Source organism: Castor canadensis, chromosome 4, assembly GCF_047511655.1.
Source record: "Castor canadensis chromosome 4, mCasCan1.hap1v2, whole genome shotgun sequence".
NCBI lineage: Eukaryota > Metazoa > Chordata > Mammalia > Rodentia > Castoridae > Castor > Castor canadensis.
The window spans coordinates 10,315,940-10,321,795 of NC_133389.1; the positions used below are offsets into that span (position 1 = coordinate 10,315,940).

The 5,856-nt window shown below is 33.1% G+C and overlaps 1 non-coding gene across 1 annotated transcript; it reads right to left on the reverse strand.

The window, feature by feature from the left end:
• Positions 1-3,238: 3,238 nt before the first annotated feature.
• LOC141422734 (U1 spliceosomal RNA) lies at positions 3,239-3,401 on the reverse strand. The gene has a single exon (XR_012447481.1). It is a non-coding gene; the product is annotated as a U1 spliceosomal RNA (small nuclear RNA).
• Between the last annotated feature and the right edge of the window lie 2,455 nt (positions 3,402-5,856).

Sequence of the window (5,856 nt, forward strand, 5' to 3'; positions counted from 1 at the left end):
TGTGCATGGTGGTGAGGTGAGGAAACTAAAAAGGTACAAGGATGGAAAACGATACTATAGTTGAAGGAATGTCCCTTCTGAGAAGTCTCTGAGTTTTACCTTTCATAAATGGTAAGGAGCCATGTGAAATATGTTATGTTGGTTGCAGAGCAGGAAAAAGACTTAAAATGTTAGGTTTTTTCTTCATACTTTGTAAAATAGCTTTCTAATAGATGCAAGACTTATTAAATTCAGATTTTTTTTCAGAAGTCTGCTTAACTTCTTAAGACATACTATGTGTGGCATGGATAGGTTAACAGTATAGAGGATTTGAAAGACCTAGGGGACACTCAAAATTTTTGTACCTGTGCCAGTTAAACCTGGATGGTCCTCCAGAAAAAAAACAAAGGCTCTGGATTTCTCATTACCAGAGTGGTAGAAAAAAGTTTTTTTGTTTCTTTGTTTTTCTCAATCTCAGGTTTAATAATGACTTAGGTACTCCTGTAGAATCTTTATGTCTGGTTACTGGAGGCCTGTGAGCACAGTTTTGTAGCTTTGGCTTGAATATTTGGAATATTTCCCTTGAAATTTATACTTTTTTGGCAATTTTACAGCTCCAGATGGCACCTGCTTGCCTAGAGTTGTGACACTCTTTGTCTCTGGAGTCAATGATGAGGTAATACATATTCATGGATATTTCATGTCTTTTAACATTATTTCATGAACATTTAAGAATCACAAAACCAAGAGTTCACTTCATAAATAAATGCATAAATACACAATAAATAAATAAACAGGAGACAATAAAAATATGAGATCTCTTTTCTATCATATAATATGCTCTTTTAAATTGCATTCTGTCAGGGAGAAGTAATTAAACAATTCTGTTGACTCACTGGGTTTTACCTACTCCACTTTGAGAGCAGCAGTGTGCATCGTGGTGGGCAGATCTGTGGTGTTGTCCCAATGCTCTCACACGGGCAAATTCCAATGTCACAGCTGTCTGTTAGTGTTTATGTCAGCTTTCCTGCAGTGCTGCTTCTTCATCCATAGACTTTCAATGAAAGAATGCCAGTCAATAAAAAAACTGGACATAAAGACAAAAATGTGCTTTGGAGAAATTGTGGTTGTGTTCTCTTGGTTTATTCAATTCAGTCAAATACATCATTTCACCAATTATTAAAATACCCCATAATACATTTTGTTTAGTGTTGTCACTCACCACACATCACAATGTGTATTGGCTTATTCAGGAGGCATGATGGGAGGTTAGCCATGGTGGAGGATAAAAGAACTAAGTGAGGAGAAAAGTTAAGTGTCCCATTGATGGAATGGATTCCCAGAATGGTTGTATTACACAGTTGAAATCACAGAATTAATGTGCAGTAGATTTTATTGTGACCAGTGTCATGATCTTGTACTTTTAGATCCATTACTTGGGATAAAACTCAAAATAGGATAAGGAACATGAAATGAATCTCAAGGGCTCATTCATTTTGATAAAGCAGTCAAAGATAAGAAACACAAAATCAAATCATTAGTAAAAGTGCCTTCAGAGCTCAGTTGCCAATGCTTTAGAAATATATATATATATAAATACACACACATATATCATTGTATATGTATATGTGTGTTGCATATATAATATATATATGAAATATATATTATTTGTGTTTGACAAATAATATTGGACATATAACTATCCAATGATACAATTGTGAGGCAGAGACTCAGTTACAAGGGTTGGACAAACATGAAAGGGGTTACAGACCTATATATAGTGAGTAAGTAGAAGAACATGATTTACAATTCATCAGCAATAAAAGCCTATAACTGAAGGGCTTAGATTCCTATTTCTATTGAATGCTTCAATAAGGATTGACTTGTCAACCTTAATGTATTACAACCTAGAGATGGGAAGTAATATTGTTGACCTGCGGACAATAAACTAATTCTGCTCAGGACACATGGTATTTTAGAGCAGTTGATAGGATATACAACTGCTCTATCATGCAGATGTTTTTTAGATGGGATATTTGACACAACATAAAAATTGAAACCTTAAACTGAGCCTCCTTTAAGTTACAGAGGTATGTTTTTAAAATTATTTTCTCAATCCTAATTTCTTATTTGGGTTCAACTCCACCATAATCATCTTTCTTGTTGAAAGCATTGTTTAACACAAGAATTTTGTCTCTTCTCATTTTTAACAAACTTATTGATATTTAATTAATACACTACTCATTTCATTTACTTAAATATATTTTCAATGAGTTTTAGTATGTTTATAGAGTTGGACAAACATTTTTAAGTACTTAAACACCACATTCATTAGCTATCTTCACAGAATCATTTTCACCTCACAGCCTATAATCAACATCTGTCTCTACAGATTTGCTTCTTCTGGATGTTCATACAAATGGAGTCATGCAATATATGACCTTTTGTGATCGCTTCCATTCAAATTCTCTAAAGGCTCATCCAGGTGGCTGCATGTATCACTGTTTTGTTTATTTTTGTGGCCAAATTATATTCCATTGCTATGTCACATTTACTTTATTAATTCACAGGGTATGGATTTAGGGTCATTTATTATTTTGGACATTATGAATAATCTGTCAAAAATATTTATGTATATGTTTTTATATGGACATATATTTCATTTCACTTGGGTGTCAATTCTCTAAGTATGGAATTATTAGACCATGTGACAATTCTTTTAATCATTTGAGAAGCTTCCAAACTCTTTCCCATGTGATTATGCCATTTTGTTGTCCCACCAGTAGTGTATGAGTCTTCATCCTCGTCAATACTTCTTATTATCTGTCCTCATAGCAATCCCACTATCTGACAAGTAGCATATCTTTATGTTTTTGTGAATAAATGGATGCATCTAGAGATCATCATTTTAAGAGAGGTGAAAAATATTACATATTTTTCTGTCATATGTGAAATCACAAACAAATGAAAAGACTTGAAAGTAGGGGCACTATTAGGGAAGATGAAGGGGACCAAAGGGACAGGGAAGGAAAGATAAGTGTGAGTAATATGGGAGGTGACATAGACTAAATACATTATATACATGCATGAAGATGTCACAGTGAGGGCTGGCAGAGTAAGTAGCTCAAGTGGTTCAGTGCCTGCTTAGCAAGCATGAAGCTCTGAGTTCAAACTCCAATAATTAAAAAAAAAAAACCTGACTAAAATGTCACAATGAAATCTGCTATTTTTTTTTGTTTGTTTGCTTGTTTTTTCTTTTAGTGGAGAGAGCGAACACAGTCCCCACTACCACAAATTAATGCAGTCGAGTTTCCCACATTTGGGGAAATTGCAGGGGTCAGCACATACGGAGTGCAATGGATAAGCCTCGCCCTAGGAAAACCACCTTTGTGATCATGGTATCTCCCCTGCCAGGTAAGTATGAAATTTGCTATTTGTATAATTAATTTTCCTCCCTATGCTAAGTTATTTTACTTAAAAATTTAAAGCATAATCTTAATTTTATAGTCCCATTCTACATTAGTTGAATTTCTATTTTTGTATCTTAAATAATGATACAATTGTGAAAGCTGTACCTACTACATAGCAGAACTCCACCTGCCCTACTCCTACATCTTTTCTATAATTGTACTTCATAATTCTTTTAAAAGCATGTAGTCATCTGTGACTGATGGAACCATTTATAGAATATCAAATTTGTTTTCAGAAAAATAGAGTTTAATGTCTTTTAATTTGAAGCAGATATTGTGATGTATTCTTTTGAAGAAAAACACTGATATAATTAAAATATTGAGAATATTTATATTTTTTCAAGATTTTATAACAGTGGAATTAACTGAGGATGGGTCAGCCCTGACTATAGAAGGGCAGTTTTTTAGAACACTGAATTAAAATCTATTTCACTGTAGAACTTAACTTGAATTAGAACAGCTGTGAACACAGAATAAATTTTAAGTCTTGACAATTTTAATACATTAGCAATAGAAAACTGATGGCAGCTCATACTGTGAAATTCTTCTGAAATGCTGTTGTATTATAATTGTCTGCAGGAACTGGCCACTGGAAATCAGCATCCTCTTTATAAAGGTATCTTTATTCCAGATCAGAAAACAACTCTGCTAATAGATTTTCTCTAACAAATGTGTATCAATCCATGTATTTTTCCACATATCATTACTCTTCATTCCTTTCTTGGTCCCAACGTCTACCTGGGGTCATGTGTGTGTGTGTGCTGAAGAAAAACCCTTTAGCATTTATTTTAGTAAGGGTCTCTTGCATATGTTATCTGTGAGTGTAGTAACTTAGAGGAGAGTTTTGTTTGGATAATGACAGATGAGAGCATCTACTAAGAAGATAAAATAAGAATCTGATTAGATTTTCTAAGAAAAGAAATGAGGAAAGGAAGAGGAGTACTCAACGAGGAGTTACAAGCTAGAAATTTTTGAAAACTCACAAGAATATCAACTTACATATGTAAGAATATGTCACTTCTTGACATATGATGTTTCCTGTAACTGATTTTCTCATTTTTTTTTCTGAATTCATCTTCATCTCTATTCTCCTACTCTACTTGATGCTCATTCAATTAATGGCTGGTGATAGCACAAGCTATTCTGATAACATGGCAAGTCAATAATGGTAGATGTGAATCACAGTGTTGAGATAATGTCAAGGTTATAAAAATTGTGAAAAAATCAGTCTTATAAATTACGTATTTGGATTTATGAAAATGGCTAGCTAAATGGTTTTAAAGGTGCTTCTTCTATAAAAAATGTGAATTACCTATGTGAAAGGGCTGATATCAAAGAGTATATAGATGATATCAACTCAAATTCATTTTTAGTATAATTTTAATATTTCATCATTCATATTTCCTGCCATCCCTATTCATATCTTATTACATTTATACTTGGCTTTTTTTTATGGTTCAAGACTAAATTTTAGTAATCAATAATCATATTTAGTGACCAGAATACAGTTCAAACTTTAGCTTCAAAATATATTGTATTCCAAATATATTTGCCAAGTTTAACTAAGTTATGTAAAAATAAAGGCATAGAGTAAGAATAGTATCTGGGAGGGAAGATTCAAAAATAAATTATGGACAGATTGGAAAAGTGATAAATGCCAAGAGAGCATTTCAGGTTTGTGCCAATCAAGTCAACGTCAAGTTTCCAAAGTATTGATATATTTTCATGCAATTTGGCCACTGTTCTAAGCTTTTCATGTACCGTGTCTGCTCAGAATTTCCACCCTTTCTCACTATGTATTGATATATTATCTGCACTTGTAAATAGAGGACACGGCTGGATACATGGGACCTTTAAGGGTTTTGAAGATGGAAGGGGTCTAGGCTATGTTGGGTCCTTGTTAATTCTAAGCTATGTTAAATTCCTCTTTCATTTTACACTGATAATTTGTGAAAACACACAGATTGCATGATTATGAGTAACAAAAAATTATTAATGTTACTTATTCGTGTAATTTTTATTTGCACAAATAAGAGCTAAATAGTATATATTTTTCAAGGCACCAATAGTGCTCAGTATGCATGATGCTCTGGGTTTAATCTCCCACACAAAAATATAGTATAAAAATAAATTATATGTAAACTCATACTTGTAATGATTAAGGGGATGGATTTCACAGACATTTTGTGATCTTGGTTGGAAATGTGCTTCATGTATGAAGCACAGAATCCTAAAGGGAATCATAAAATGTATACCATCTGTGCTTAGAATGCTTGCAAACCTCCCTAAACCTATTAACACACCTAATGTATATTGATTAAGCTGCTAAAAACCCAGCTCAACCACTTTTATTGGACAATAAATAAGTCAGATTATTTTTAAGAGGAGGTTTATCTAGTGACCAATT